Genomic DNA, 16,601 nt, shown 5'->3' with positions numbered 1-16,601 from the left:
GTGAGAAATCTGCTTTCTTTCATTCAAATTGGGTGCTCACTTTGAGCTGAATGAGAACTGCTGGCATGGCACTCAGGCGACAGGTGGAATCTTGGTCATGCTCTGGTTTCTCTTCAGAACTAACAAATATTTCGCCTTTTATTAAAGATTTCCGTGGAGAGGAGCAAAACTGAGTTTTATCTCAATTTTTGCATGCCCCATATTATTGGGGTTTCTTTTATCAGTTTAAAGACAGAACGAGTGTGCTTTCTTGTTAGCTTTAATGTAAGTTTATTTGCATAACAATGACAGTAAATGTTTGTTTCTTTTCAAACAGAACTTTCTTGACCATGCTACTTGCTTGAAAGATCTGGGAGCACATGGAAAACAGTACAAACCATGCAGTATCACAAGAGCCTTTATTTGATCTTTCATGAAGATAGAGCAGAATTGAGGACACGTCAACAATTTCTGCCAAAGGTGGTTCATCTTTCCACATGGTGTCTTTGGCCACTGACACCTTCGTTGAGTCAAAGTCTCTGGCTGTGGTCAGAACTTTGAAAATTTATGTCACCAGAACAGTTCAGATTAGGAAAACAGAGGCTCTGTTTGTCCTGTATGCTCCCAACAGGATTGGGTGTCCTGCTTCCATGCAGACCATTATGCGCTGGATCTGTGGTAAGATTCAGCATGCTCATTCCACGGCAGGATTGCCGTTACTGAATTAGGTGAAGACCCATTCTACTAGAAAGGTGGGTTCATCCTGGGCAGCTGGTCGGGGAGTCTCGGCATTGCAACTTTGCAGAGCAGCTATTTAGTAAACACTTTTGCTAAGTTTTACAAGTTTGATACCTTGGCTGATGATAACCTCAAGTTGGGTCATTCGGTGCTGCAGAGTCGTACGCACTCTCCCACCCGTTCAAGAGCTTTGGTATAACCCCATGGTTCTTAATGTGACCCCAGCATCCTCTAGGTCGTATGAGAAAATAGGATTTTAATACCTACCGGTAAATCCATACTGTGTCTGCAGTTATTACTTGTGGTTATACACATGTTGTGTTACGGTTCTGGTCAGCTTTTTGCTGCAATTGTTCATGCCGTTGGCTTGTGTTCTGTTGAATGCCACGTTCTGCGGCATGCTTAAGGTGTGAGCTGGTAAGATGCTCACCTTAGTTTAACAATAAATCCTTTCCTCGAAATGTCCGTCTCCCTGGGCACAGTTCCTATAACTGGATTCTGGAGGAGGGGCAAAGAGGGAGGAGCCAGTTCACACCCTTTGAAAGTCTTAAAGTGCCCATGTCTCTTGCGGATCCCGTCTATACCCCATGGTTCTTAATGTGACCCCAGCATCCTCTATGGACTAAGAAAAAAGGATGCCCTTGTGTACTATCCTGACTTCTCCTCCCGTCTGCTTACTTTGTGCCTTCCAACGCACAATGCGAACTACAGGTGGTGCTGCAGGGCCCACACCCTTTTACTTGCCTTACAGAGCAGCTCTGGAGCTGTTACAGTGCCCAGCTGTTGCAAGAAATCAGCATGAATGCTTCAGGGGATGGGGCATGGCCAACATGAGCCCCACACCAAAGGAGGGTGGGGGTGTTTAATGCGAACTAGGGGTCATCCAAGCACTGCAAAAGGCCGCCATGCCCTGCATGCCCCTTTTCTCTTTTTATATGCAGATGAGGGTTCCAGCCAACTTTGGCCCACTGCTTGGATGACATCACCGTATGCAAATCCGTCTGCTGCAGACCTTCCCCCAGGAATGCTTGTACTAGTTGTTGGATATGGTTTGATATTTGATGGTGCTTAAGTATTAGGCAGCCTTCCGCCCTCCCATGTTCATCTGAAAAGATGTGGTCTCCCTGCAGTTGTTGTCCCCAGACGAGAGTTCCCTTGTGCTTCCTCAGTTGAATCTCCTTAACTTGACGGGGGAGGGGCTGCCCGAGCTGCCACCCTCCCCAGCCCTATCCCAACTCATACTTATTTTACATATTAGATCTCTTGATCATGAAGATTGTTCTCACAGGGTGAGGTTCATCCATTATATTTTAAAATAGGAAGGTACAAATTACATATTTGAATTGCATCTATGTGCTGGATTCAAATGCCCCCCCCCCCCTTCCTTTCTCAATTGTGCCCGTCAGCAGCTATTCTTAGGTTGCTGCCAATGGGTGTGACACATTAATTTCTTCTGTGGGGTACACTGGACTCCACAAGGATTCACATTGGGGTGTAGAGTAGGATCTTGATCTGAGGCACCAACCGGCTCAAAGCTTTTGACTGTTCCCAAGATGCTCAGCGCATCCTCCTCTATAACCCCGCTTCCATGAACAGGGAGCTCAGTTTGTAGTTGGTGCCTTCAGTAGCAGGCCACTTAACAGGGGCCTGCCTCAGGCAGCCTATTCTTAGCTATTAATTTTGACAAGAAAAGAAGAACTTGTTTTATGATAATCTACAAGGGCTGCAGCAGGCTAGGTCTAATAGACATCTTTACTGCAGCTTCATCACTCCCAGCGGCGCTGTATACTCCCGTGCCCTGGTTGCTGGGTCACTGCAGCGGAGGCTCCGGTTTCTTCCTAAGGTCAGTCACACACACACACCGCCCTTCCGGATCACGAGGCCGCTGATAAAGGGGAGCGTGGCCGTAGGGGGTGGGCCGTGTGCGCACTGGGGTGGACACTGATTACTGGGCAGCCGCTCCACTAGCCACCAGGTACAGTTAAGGAGCACAGGTCTGGGGGTTTTTCTCCTATATTAACCCAATTTTGTACTGCCCGCAGCGCATTGTGATAGGTAATAGGGCCTGATTCAGGTTGGATTGCAATCACAATAAGCGATCCAACTGCAAAAATTGCTAAGAGCATATGCATGTGCCTGCATGCGATCGCCTCTGCCTGTCAATCGGGGCAGGGGGGGAGAGTGGGGTCAGCAACACTCCATTTCCAAGTCAGGGATGGAGCAGTGCGGGGGCAAGGCTTCAAAATGGGGTCTGCAATGGAGGAGACACAGGGGGCGTGGTCACAGCGGCTGTATGACATCACATTCAGCCGCTGTGATCACAAAAATGGTGGCGGCTTCCTGCGCGCACATACAGTCTGCACCAGCAGGAGGCTACACCATTGTTTATGATCACGCTGAACTGCAGTGCGACTGCAATTACAGCATGGTCAAGAAGGGAGGTGTCATACTGGGTGGCCATGCCCTGTCACTGTGCAGGAGCCAGCACCGCTTACACACTAGTCCCCGGGTGCAGCCCCCAACCCCCGGGACACCCGGAGCAACAAAATGTAGATTCAGGCCACCAGGCCACGCCCCTACCTATGAAATCATGCCTCCTTTTTACCATTGCGCTGCTTATTTGCACGCACTGCATTACAATCTCCCTCGCCACCTCTCTGGGTGTCACCAGTGATAGTGACACCTCTGCCATGCTTGTAGCAGCTGGTCCAAAGATCTATGCCTCAAGCCCTGAGTGTTTGCCCTTGTGACTTGTTGATCATGATAGCGAAGCAGATGCTTACAGAAAACTGCAGGGGCTTAGATTGAAAATAAAAAAAATTGATGGGTATAAGGTAGAGAGGAGCGGGTTCGGTTCTCCGAGAACCGAATTCCCCACGAACTCCACGTTGTTTACACTGGTCTGAGGCAGGCTCGGTTGTTCCCGCCTGACTCGGAAAACCTGAACAAGGGAAAATGTCATCATCCCGCTGTCGGATTCTCGCGAGATTCGGATATTATATATAGAGCTGCGCGTTGCCGCCATTTTTACTCGTGCATTGAAGAGAGAGCGGAGAGGACGTGGCTATGTTCTCTCAGTGGAAATCTCAATATCAGTGCTCAGTATCAGTGGTTACTTATTGCTGCTCAGTAATACTAGTAGTGTGTCTCTCCTGCTCAGTGTCAGTTCTCAGTAGTATCCTCATCAGTGCTCAGTATCACTGCTCATTGTCTTGTGCTGCATTGTGGTGCTCAGCATACTACAGTACATTACTAATAGTCCAGTGCTGCATCTTGCTGCTCAGTGTCAGTTCTAGTATCCTCATCAGTGCTCACTATCACTGCTCATTGCATTGTGGTGTTCTGTATACTACAGTAATATAGTAACATATAGTAACATAGTTTTTGAGGTTGAATAGAGGCAAATTGCCCATCGTGTTCAACCTGTTTTAAGTTGTGATGATTCTACATACTTGCTGAATAATGTTTTATGACTAGTTAGCTACTATAACTCATGTTACCCCCGGATTAACCTTGTTGATATTTTAAGTATTATAACCTTGGATAGCTTTTTCATTCAGAAATGTATCCATTCCTTTTTTAAATCCAATTACAGAGTCCGCCATTACCACCTTCCCTGGCAGGGAATTCCACATCCTGATTGCCCTAACAGTTAAGAACCCTTTCCTCCATTGCGTTCTGAACTTTCCTCCAGTCGCAGCGAGTGACCACGTGTTCTTTTAATAAATAATTCCTCTGATAACTCTTTGTTATGTATCTTTACATATTTGAAGATATTAATAATATCTCCTCTTAGGCACCTCTTTTCTAGTGTATACATATTCAGCCTAGTAAGTCTTTCCTTATAGTCCAGTACTTTTAGGCCTTTAATCAATTTAGTCTTCAGGATCTCTCGGACTTCCATGAGCAGCAGAGTAGTGCAATGGAAGGATGCTAGGCCCATAACCCAGAGGTCGATTGATCGAAACTATCCTCTGCTATGTGCATTTTTTTTTTATAATTAAAGTAATCAAAAACTGGGATTGATATTTTGGCTCTTTTATTTTTACTTAAAGTACAATAACTTTTATCATTTTAATTTGTTTTAATAGTATATTGACAGCATTGTTTTCTTTAAAAAATGCACTTAATTTTCTTTACCCTATTACTGAAATGGTAATTGACAAAAACAAACTACATTGTCACCAGAAGAGCAATGCAAAATGTACAAGTGATATATTAAAATCATCTTCCATCTTGAATTTCAATGATGCATTGGGACAACAATTTTGTGAGAAACATCTTCACCCATAAAGAAAGATTTTCTTAATTCCTTACCTGTGTGCTGATTAGATATTACCTTGTTTTCACATTAAACAGACTTCCACATGAGAAAGCAGCAAGGATGCAGTAACGTTTATGTTTCCTGGTGTCAACCTGTATTATTTCAGTAGACATTGAAATGAGGATGCATCTTGCTGCCTTTCCAATGTAGCAAGTTTAATTCAGTAATAGGTGAAAAAACATTCCTACAAAGGTGTTAATCAGAGACTTGGCTTTGTGGACACTTTTCAGAGAGCAAATTTGTTAGCATAAAAATAAAGTCAGAAAATGAAGAGCTGTTTAATCACTCAATTGGACTTTTCTGCCAGCATAATTTTTTTTTCTCTGCAACCCACTGCTAAATTGTGCTTCCTAGCTGTTTTTTATAAAATCACTTAATCAAATCTAACTCTGATTACATCAGAGAAGGCCAGGTACCCTACATCATAAGAGGGGGTTTGAAATTTTGACTTGTCTACTTAAAGATCACCAAAATCTGATCACAAGGTCAATTACATCCCTGGGTGGGATTGAACCACCAACCTTTTGGTTAATAGCCAAACATGCTAACCGATTGCACCACAGAGACACCTCGTAAAAGTTTATTCTGACAAAGGCTAATAAGCATCAATCTAGAACGTTTCCTAGAAAAACTTTAAAAAGTCAATAATCTGGAGAGTTTTTGTAAGAAACACATTGCTACTTTCCCATGATGAGTGAGTGCTTCAGGATCTCTTGCACTTACATAAGCAGCAGAGTACTGCAACGGAAGCATGCTGGGCCCATAACCCAGAGGTAGGCAGATTGAAACTATCTTCTGCTATATGCATTGTTTTTTGTTAATTAAAGTAATCCAAAACTGGGATTGATATTTTGGCTCTTTTATTTTTACTTAAAGTACAATAACTTTTACCATTTTAATTTGTTTTAATAGTATATTGACAGTATTGTTTTCTTTCAAAAATCCACTTAATTTTCTTTACCCTATTATTAAAATGGTAATTGACAAAAACAAACTACATTGTCACCAGAAGAGCAGTACAAAATGTACAAGTGATATATTAAAATCATCTTTCCACTTGAATTTCAATGATGCTTTGGTGCAACAATTTTTTGAGAAACATCTTCACCCATAAAGAAAGATTTTCTTAATTCCTTACCTGTGTGCTGATTAGATATCACCTTGTTTTCACATTAAACAGACTTCCCCATGAGGAAGCAGCAAGGATGCAGTGACGTTTATGTTTCCTGGTGTCAACCTGTATTATTTCAGTAGACATTGAAATGAGGATGCATCTTGCTGCCTTTCCAATGAAGCAAGTTTAATTCAGTAATAGGTGAAAAACCATTCCTACAAAGGTGTTAATCAGAGACTTGGCTTTGTGGACACTTTTCAGAGAGCAAATTTGTTAGCATAAACATAAAATCAGAAAATGAAGAGCTGTTTAATCACTCAATTGGACTTTTCTGCCAGCATAATTTTTTTTCTCTGCAACCCACTGCTAAATTGTGCTTCCTAGCTGTTTTTTATAAAATCACTTAATCAAATCTAACTCTGATTACATCAGAGAAGGCCAGGTACCCTACACCATAAGAGGGAGTTTGACATTTTGACTTGTCTACTTAAAGATTACCAAAATCTAATCACAAGGTCAATTACATCCATGGGTGGGATTGAACCACCAACCTTTTGGTTAATAGCCAAACATGCTAACCGATTGCACCACAGAGACACCTCGTAAAAGTATATACTGACAAAGGCTAATAAGCATTCATCTAGAACGTTTCCCAGAAAAACTTTAAAAAGTCAATAATCTGGAGAGTTTTTGTAAGAAACACATTGGTACTTTCCCATGATGAGTGAGTGCTTCAGGATCTCTTGCACTTACATGAGCAGCAAAGTACTGCAACGGAAGCATGCTGGGCCCATAACCCAGAGGTAGGCAGATTTAAACTATCCTCTGCTATATGCATTGTTTTTTGTTAATTAAAGTAATCCAAAACTGGGATTGATATTTTGGCTCTTTTATTTTTACTTAAAGTACAATAACTTTTACCATTTTAATTTGTTTTAATAGTATATTGACAGTATTGTTTTCTTTCAAAAATCCACTTAATTTTCTTTACCCTATTATTAAAATGGTAATTGACAAAAACAAACTACATTGTCACCAGAAGAGCAGTACAAAATGTACAAGTGATATATTAAAATCATCTTTCCAGCTTGAAATTCAATGATGCTTTGGTACAACAATTTTGTGAGAAACATCTTCACCCATAAAGAAAGATTTTCTTAATTCCTTACCTGTGTGCTGATTAGATATCACCTTGTTTTCACATTAAACAGACTTCCCCATGAGGAAGCAGCAAGGATGCAGTGACGTTTATGTTTCCTGGTGTCAACCTGTATTATTTCAGTAGACATTGAAATGAGGATGCATCTTGCTGCCTTTCCAATGAAGCAAGTTTAATTCAGTAATAGGTGAAAAACCATTCCTACAAAGGTGTTAATCAGAGACTTGGCTTTGTGGACACTTTTCATAGAGCAAATTTGTTAGCATAAACATAAAATCAGAAAATGAAGAGCTGTTTCGTCACTCAATTGGACTTTTCTGCCAGCATAATTTTTTTTCTCTGCAACCCACTGCTAAATTGTGCTTCCTAGCTGTTTTTTTATAAAATCACTTAATCAAATCTAACTCTGATTACATCAGAGAAGGCCAGGTACCCTACACCATAAGAGGGGGTTTGAAATTTTGACTTGTCTACTTAAAGATCACCAAAATCTGATTACAAGGTCAAATACATCCCTGGGTGGGATTGAACCACCAACCTTTTGGTTAAAAGCCAAACATGCTAACCGATTGCGCCACATAGACACCTTGCAAAAGTAGATACTGACAAAGGCTAATAAGCATTCATCTAGAACGTTTCCTAGAAAAACTTTAAAAAGTCAATAATCTGGAGAATTTTTGTAAGAAACACATTGGTACTTTCCCATGATGAGTGAGTGCTTCAGGATCTCTTTCACTTACATGGGCTATTAACCAAAAGGTTGGTGGTTCAATCCCACCCAGGGATGTAATTGACCTTGTGATCAGATTTTGGTGATCTTTAAGTAGACAAGTCAAAATTTCAAACCCCCTCTTATGGTGTAGGGTACCTGGCCTTCTCTGACATAATCAGAGTTAGATTTAATTAAGTGATTTTATAAAAAACAGCTAGGAAGCACAATTTAGCAGTGGGTTGCAGAGAAAAAAATAACATTTTAAACCTACCGGTAAAAATTTTTTCTCGTAGTCCGTAGAGGATGATGGGGACTCCGTAAGGACCATGGGGGATAGACGGGCTCCGCAGCAGACATGGGCACTTTAAGAAAGACTTTAGATCTGGGTGTGCACTGGCTCCTCCCTCTATGCCCCTCCTCCATACCTCAGTTAGAGAAACTGTGCCCAGAGGAGACGGACAGTACGAGGAAAGGATTTTTGTTAATCCAAGGTCAAGATTCATACCAGCCACACCAATCACACCGTATAACTTGTGATATACTACCCAGTTAACAGTATGAAAACAACATAGCATCAGTCCAAGACCGATGAAAACTAACATATAACCCTTATGTAAGCAATAACTATATACAAGTCTTGCAGAAGTAGTCCGCACTTGGGACGGGCACCCAGCATCCTCTACGGACTACGAGAAAAAGATTTACCGGTAGGTTTAAAATCTTATTTTCTCTTACGTCCTAGAGGATGCTGGGGACTCCGTAAGGACCATGGGGATTATACCAAAGCTCCCAAACGGGCTCCTGCGGATGACTCTGCAGCACCGATTGAGCAAACAGGAGGTCCTCCTCAGCCAGGGTATCAAACTTATAGAACTTTGCAAAGGTGTTTGAACCCGACCAAGTAGCAGCTCGGCACAGCTGTAGTGCCGAGACCCGTCGGGCAGCTGCCCAAGAAGAGCCCACCTTCCTAGTGGAATGGGCCTTGACTGAATTAGGCAACGGCAATCCCGCCATAGAATGCGCCTGCTGAATCGTGTTACAGATCCAGAGAGCAATAGTCTGCTTTGAAGCAGGGGTGCCAATCTTGTTGGCTGCATACAGGACAAACAGTGCTTCTGTTTTTCTGACTCTAGCCGTTCTGGCCACGTAAATTTTCAAAGCCCTGACCACATCAAGGGACTCGGAATCCTCCAAGTCACGCGTAGCCACAGGCATCACGATAGGTTGGTTCATATGAAAGGATGAGTCCACTTTTAGCAGGAATTGAGGACGGGTCTGCAATTCCGCTCTATCCATATGGAAAACCAGATAGGGGATTTTATGTGATAAAGCTGCTAATTCCGACACTCGCCTAGCGGAAGCCAAGGCTAATAACATGACCACCTTCCAAGTGAGATATTTAAACTCCACCATTTTAAGTGGTTCAAACCATAACCTTAACACCACGTTAAGGTCCCAAGGGACCACCGGAGGTACAAAAGGAGGCTGAATATGCAGTACTCCCTTCACAAAAGTTTGTACTTACTTCAGGAAGAGAGGCCAATTCCTTTTGAAAGAAAATGGATAAGGCCAAAATCTGAACCTTAATAGAGCCTAATTTTAGGCCCAAATTCACTCCAGTTTGTAGGAAGTGAAGGAAGTGGCCCAGGTGGAATTCTTCCGTATGAGCATTCCTGGCCTCACACCAAGAAACATATTTTCGCCATATACAGTGATAATGTTTAGATGTCACGTCCTTCCTAGCCTTTATTAGCGTAGGAATGACCTCATCTGGAATACCCTTTTCCGCTAGGATCCGGCGTTCAACCGCCATGCCGTCAAACGCAGCCGCGGTAAGTCTTGGAACAGACAGGGCCCCTGTTGCAACAGGTCCTGTCTTAGAGGAAGTGGCCACGGATCTTCTGTGAGCATTTCCTGCAGATCTGGATACCAGGTCCTTCGCGGCCAATCTGAAACAATGAGAATTGTTCTTACTCCTCTTTTTCTTACTATTATCAACACCTTGGGTATGAGAGGTAGAGGAGGAAATACATAGACCGACCGGAACACCCACGGTGTCACTAGGGCGTCTACAGCTACTGCCTGAGGGTCTCTTGACCTGGTGCAATACCTCTGTAGCTTTTTGTTGAGGCGGGACGCCATCATGTCTATCTGGAACAGTCCCCACCGACTTGCAATCTGTGCGAAGACTTCCTGATGGAGTCCCCACTCTCCTGGATGTAGGTTGTGTCTGCTGAGGAAGTCTTCTTCCCAGTTGTCCACTCCCGGAATGAACACTGCTGACAGTGCGCTTACATGATTCTCCGTCCAGCGAAGAATTCTGGTGGCTTCCGCCATCGCCACTCTGCTCCTTGTGCCGCCTTGGCGGTTTACATGAACTACTGCGGTGACGTTGTCTGACTGGATCAGAACTGGTTGGTCGCGAAGTAAGGTCTCCGCTTGACATAGGGCGTTGTATATGGCCCTTAGCTCCAGGATGTTGATGTGAAGACAAGTCTCCTGACTTGACCAAAGACCATGGAAATTTCTTCCCTGTGTGGCTGCTCCCCAACCTCGGAGGCTCGCGTTCGTGGTCACCAGGATCCAGTCCTGAATGCCGAACCTGCGGCCCTCTAGAAGGTGAGCACTCTGCAGCCACCACAGGAGAGATACCCTGGCCCTGGGGGACAGGGTGATCAACTGATGAATCTGTAGATGTGACCCGGACCACTTGTCCAGTAGGTCCCATTGCAAGATCCTCGCATAGAACCTGCCGAAGGGAATGGCCTCGTATGATGCCACCATCATTCCCAGGACTCGAGTGCAGTGATGCACTGACACCTGTTTTGGTTTCAATAGGTTCCTGACCAGAGTCATGAGTTCCTGGGCCTTTTCTATCGGAAGATAAACCCTTTTCTGGTCCGTATCCAGAATAATGCCCAAGCAAAGTCAGACGAGTCGTAGGAACCAACTGCGACTTCGGGATATTGAGAATCCAGCCGTGTTGCTGTAACACCTTCAGTGAAAGTTATACGCTGTTCAGCAACTGCTCTCTTGATCTCGCTTTTATGAGGAGATCGTTCAAGTACGGGATAATTGTGACACCTTGCTTTCGCAGGAGCACCATAATTTCCGTCATTACCTTGGTGAAAATTCTTGGAGAAAATTCTGGAGAGACCAAACGGCAACGTCTGAAATTGGTAATGACAATACTGTACCGCAAATCTTAGGTACGCCTGATGAGGTGGATAAATGAGTACATGAAGGTATGCATCCTTTATGTCCAGAGATATCATAAAATCCCCCCCTTCTAGGCTGGCGATGACCGCTCTTAGCGATTCCATCTTGAACTTGAACCTTTTCAAGTATAGGTTCAGGGATTTTAAATTTAATATGGGTCTGACCAAACCGTCCGGTTTTGGGACTACAAACAGGGTCGAATAATTTCCCTTTCCTTGTTGAAGCAGGGGAACCTTGACCACCACCTGTTGAAGATACAATTTGTGAATTGCATTTAACACTATCTCCCTTTCCTGGGGAGAAGATGGTAGGGCCGATTTGAAAAACCGGCGAGGAGGCACCTCTTCGAATTTAAGCTTGTAACCCTGAGAAACAATTTCTATTGCCTAGGGATCCACCTGCGAATGAACCCAGATGTGGCTGAAAACTCGAAGACGTGCCCCCAACTGGGCGGACTCCTTTAGCGGAGCCCCAGCGTCATGCAGTGGATTTTGTAGAGGCCGGGGAGGACTTCTGTTCCTGGGAACTAGCTGTGTTGTGCAGCTTCTTCCCTCTGCCCTTACCTCTGGCAAGAAACGACGCACCTCGTACTTTCTTGTTTCTCTGTGATCGAAAGGACTGCATTTGATAATGTGGTGCTTTCTTAGGCTGTGAGGGAATATAAGGCAAAAAATTTGATTTACCAGCTGTAGCTGTGGAGACTAGGTCCGAGAGACCTTCCCCAAACAATTCCTCACCCCTGTAAGGTAAAACCTCCATATGCCTTTTTGAGTTGGCATCACCTGTCCATTGCCGGGTCCATAGGACTCATCTAGCAGAAATCGACATAGCGTTTATTCTAGAACCCAGTAGACTAATGTCACTTTGAGCATCTCTCATATATAGGACAGCATCTTTTATATGCCCTATGGTCAATAACATAGCATCCTTATCTAGGGTCTCAATCTCTGCTGATAAGGTATCTGTCCATGCTGCCACCGCGCTACAACCCCGGCCGACGCAATTGCCGGTCTGAGTAAGGTACCAGAATGTGTGTAAATGGACTTTAGGGTAACCTCCTGCTTGCGGTCAGCAGGGTCCCTGATGGTAGCCGTATCCTGGGATGGCAGCGCTACCTTTTTGGATAAGCGTGTCAATGCTTTATCCACCCTAGGGGAGGATTCCCACCGTATCCTGTCCATTGGCGGGAAAGGATACGCCATAAGAATCCTTTTGGGAATCTGCAGCTTTTTGTCTGGAGATTCCCAAGCTTTTTCACATAATTCGTTCAACTCATGTGAGGGGGGAAAGGTTATCTCAGGTTTCTTTCCCTTATACATGTGTACCCTCGTGTCAGGGACAGGGGACTCTGTGATGTGCAAAACATCTTTTAGTGCAATAATCATATATCGAATACATTTAGCCAATTTTGGCTGTAACTTTGCATCATAGTAGTCGACACTGGAGTCAGAATCCGTGTCGGTATCTGTGTCAACTATTTGGGATAGTGGGCGCTTTTGAGACCCGAAGGTCCCTGCGACATAGGGACAGGCATGGGTTGACTCCCTGACTGTTCCCTAGCTTCAGCTTTGTCTAATCTCTTGTGTAATAAGTTTACATTAGCACTTAAAACATTCCACATATCCATCCAGTCAGGTGTCGGCGTTGTCGATGGAGACACCACATTAATTTGCTCCTGCTCCTCTCTAGGAGAGCCTTCTACCTCAGACATGTCGACACACGTGTACCGACACACCATACACTCAGGGAATCCTCTTATCTGAGGACAGTTCCCCAACAAGGCCCTTTGGAGAGACAGAGAGAGAGAGTATGCCAGCACACACCCCAGCGCTATATGACCCAGGAAAAAAACACAATAATTTTATGTTTACCCAGTAGCGCTGTATTTCCATATATATATGCGCCTAATTATGTGCCCCCCTCTTCTTTAAGACCCTCTTTCTACCGTGGTATAAGCAGGGGAGAGTCCGTGGAGCTTCCCCTCAGCGGTGCCGTGGAGAAAATGGCGCTGGTGAGTGCTGAGGGAGAAGCCCCACCCCCTCAGCGACGGGCTTCTGTCCCGCTCAAATATTGTAAAAAAATGGCGGGGGCTCTTATATATATATATACAGTGCCTAGCTGCATATATATTTAATTTGCCAAAGAGAGGTCTATATTGCTGCCCAGGGCGTCCCCCCTGCGCCCTTCACCCTTACACTGACTGCCGTGTGAGAGGTGTATGGGAGCAATGGAGCACAGCTTTACTGCTGTGCGTTACCTCAGTGAAGATCATGAAGTCTTCCGCCGCCTCTGAAGTCTTCTTTTCTTCTCATACTCACCCGGCTTCTATCTTCCGGCTCTGCGAGGGGGACGGCGGCGCGGCGCTGGGACGGACGGCGAGGGTGAGACCTGCGTACCGATCCCTCTGGAGCTAATGCTGTACAGTAGCCTAAGAAGCAGAGCCTATCAACTCACAGAAGTAGGTGTGCATCTCTCCCCTCCGCCCCTCGATGCACAGAGTCTGTTGCCAGCAGGCTTCCTGAAAATAAAAAAATCTAACAAATATACTTTCTGTCAGGAAACTCAGGAGAGCTCCCTGAATAGCACCCAGTCTCCTCTGGGCACAGTAGTAAACTGAGGTCTGGAGGAGGGGCATAGAGGGAGGAGCCAGTGCACACCCAGATCTAAAGTCTTTCTTTAAGTGCCCATGTCTCCTGCGGAGCCCGTCTATCCCCCATGGTCCTTACGGAGTCCCCAGCATCCTCTAGGACGTAAGAGAAAAATTATGCTGGCAGAAAAATCCAATTGAGTGATTAAACAGCTCCAGAGCTGCTCTGTAAGGCAAGTAAAAGGGTGTGGGCCCTGCAGCACTACCTGTAGTTTGCATTGTGCATTGGAAGCCTAGTTTGCTGTCTGTTTCCACATCTTTTTTCTTGAGCCCCTCCCGTCTATACCCTTGTGCACTATCCTGACTTCTCCTCCCGTCTGCTTACTTTGTGCCTTCCAAAGCACAATGCAAACTACAGGTAGTGCTGCAGGGCCCACACCCTTTTACTTGCCTTACAGAGCAGCTCTTGAGCTGTTACAGTGCCCAGCTGCTGCAAGAAATCAGCGTGAATGCTTCAGGGGCTGGGGCATGGCCAACATGAGCCCCACACCGAAGGAGGGTGGGGGTGTTTAATGCGAACTAGGGGTCTCGCACAATGCGAACTACAGGTAGTGCTGCAGGGCCCACACCCTTTTACTTGCCATACAGAGCAGCTCTGGAGCTGTTACAGTGCCCAGCTGCTGCAAGAAATGTGAACTAGGGGTCATCCAAGTGCCGCAAAAGGCCGCCATGCCCTGCACGCCCCTTTTCTCTTTTCATATGCAGACGAGGGTTGAAGCCAACTTTGACCCACTGCTTGGATGACATCGCCATATGCAAATCCATCTGCTGCAGGCCTTCCCCCAGGAATGCTTGCACTAGTTGTTGCATTTGGTTTGTTGTTTGGGGGTGCTTCAGTATTAGGCAGCCTTCTGCCCTCCCATGTTCATCTGAAAATATGTGTTCTCCCTGCAGTTGTTGTCCCCAGATGAGAGTTCCCTTGTGCTGCCTCAGTTGAATCTCCTTTACTTGACAGAGATGTGCCTGAGCAGAGGCCCTCCCCAGCCCTATCCCAAATCATACTTATTTTGCATAGGAGATACCATGGTCATGAAGACTGTTCTCCCAGGGAGCGGTTCATTCATTGCATTCTGGGTATGCTGACCCCTGTGATTTCCCCAAATGTGGGAAACTCGACTGCATTATTTAATGCGAACTAGGGGTCATCCAAGCACCGCAAAAGGCCGCCATGCCCTGCATACCCCTTTTCTCTTTTCATAAGCAGACGAGGTTTGAAGCCAACTTTGACCCACTGCTTGGATGACATCACTTGCTGCCTTTCCAATGAAGCAAGTTTAATTTAATAATAGGTGAAAAACCATCCCTACAAAGGTGTTAATCAGATACTTGGCTTTGTGGACACTTTTCAGAGCACAAATTTGTTAGCATAAAATAAAGCCAGAAAATGAAGAGCTGTTTAATCACTCAATTGGATTTTTCTGCCAGCATATTTCTTTTTCTCTGCAACCCACTGCTAAATTGTGCTTCCTAGCTGTTTTTATAAATTCACTGAATCAAATCTAACTCTGATTACATCAGAGAAGGCCAGGTACCCTACACCATAACAGGGGGTTTGAAATTTTGACTTGTCTACTTAAAGATCACCAAAATCTGATAACAAGGTCAATTAAGTCCCTGGGTGGGATTGAACCACCAACCTTTTGGTTAATAGCCTTACTGATTGCGCCACAGCAACACTTTGCAAAAGTCCATACTGACAAAGGCTAATAAGCATTCATCTAGAACGATTCCTAGAAACATTTTAAAAAGTCAATAATGTGGAGAGTTTTTGTAAGATGTTTCTTCCATCAACCAATGAAGAAACACATTGGTACTTTCCCATGATGAGTGAGTGCTTCAGGATCTTTTGCACTTACATGTGCAGCAGAGTACTGTAATGGAAGTGCTGGGTCCATAATCCATAACCCAGAGGTAGGAGCAACCAGGGCACGGGAGTATACAGCGCCGCTGGGAGTGATGAAGCTGCAGTAAAGATGTCTATTAGACCTAGCCTGCTGCAGCCCTTGTAGATTCTCATAAAACAAGTTCTTCTTTTCTTGTCAAAATTAATAGCTAAGAATAGGCTGCCTGAGGCAGGCCCCTGTTAATTGGCCTGCTACTGAAGGCACCAACTACAAACTGAGCTCCCTGTTCATGGAAGCGGGGTTATAGAGGAGAATGCACTGAGCTTCTTGGGAACAGTCAAAAGCTTTGAGCCGGTTGGTGCCTCAGATCAAGATCCTACTCTACACCCCAATGTGAATCCTTGTGGAGTCCAGTGTACCCCACAGAAGAAATTAATGTGTCACACCCATTGGCAGCAACCTTAGAATAGCTGCTGACGGGCACAATTGAGAAAGGAAGGGGGGGGGGACATTTGAATCCAGCACATAGATGCAATTCAAATATGTAATTCGTACCTTCCTATTTTAAAATATAATGGATGAACCTCACCCTGTGAGAACAATCTTCATGATCAAGAGATCTCATATGCAAAATAAATATGAGTTGGGATAGGGCTGGGGAGGGCTGCTCGGGCAGCACCTCCCCCGTCAAGTTAAGGAGATTCAACTGAGGAAGCACAAGGGAACTCTCGTCTGGGGACAACAACTGCAGGGAGACCACATCTTTTCAGATGAACATGGGAGGGCGGAAGGCTGCCTAATACTGAAGCACCATATGCAACAACTAGTACAAGCATTCCTGGGGGAAGGTCTGCAGCAGACGGAT

General features: G+C 44.8%; 2 non-coding genes and 1 pseudogene across 2 annotated transcripts; 2 read left to right on the top strand and 1 right to left on the bottom strand.

Moving 5' to 3' along the window:
• Nucleotides 1-97: 97 nt before the first annotated feature.
• Nucleotides 98-213, top strand: LOC135044766 (U5 spliceosomal RNA). Its single transcript, XR_010237306.1, has one exon. It is a non-coding gene; the product is annotated as a U5 spliceosomal RNA (small nuclear RNA).
• Nucleotides 214-5,534: 5,321 nt separating this feature from the next.
• On the bottom strand, nt 5,535-5,608 carry TRNAN-AUU (transfer RNA asparagine (anticodon AUU)). The gene has a single exon. It is a non-coding gene; the product is annotated as a tRNA-Asn (tRNA).
• Nucleotides 5,609-14,890: 9,282 nt separating this feature from the next.
• On the top strand, nt 14,891-15,069 carry LOC135044579 (U1 spliceosomal RNA; annotated as a pseudogene).
• Nucleotides 15,070-16,601: the final 1,532 nt, after the last annotated feature.

Source organism: Pseudophryne corroboree, unplaced genomic scaffold, assembly GCF_028390025.1.
Source record: "Pseudophryne corroboree isolate aPseCor3 unplaced genomic scaffold, aPseCor3.hap2 scaffold_90, whole genome shotgun sequence".
Classification (NCBI taxonomy): Eukaryota; Metazoa; Chordata; class Amphibia; order Anura; family Myobatrachidae; genus Pseudophryne; species Pseudophryne corroboree.
Note: the sequence above shows the minus strand (reverse complement) of the source record. Positions and strands in the feature narration are given on the sequence as shown.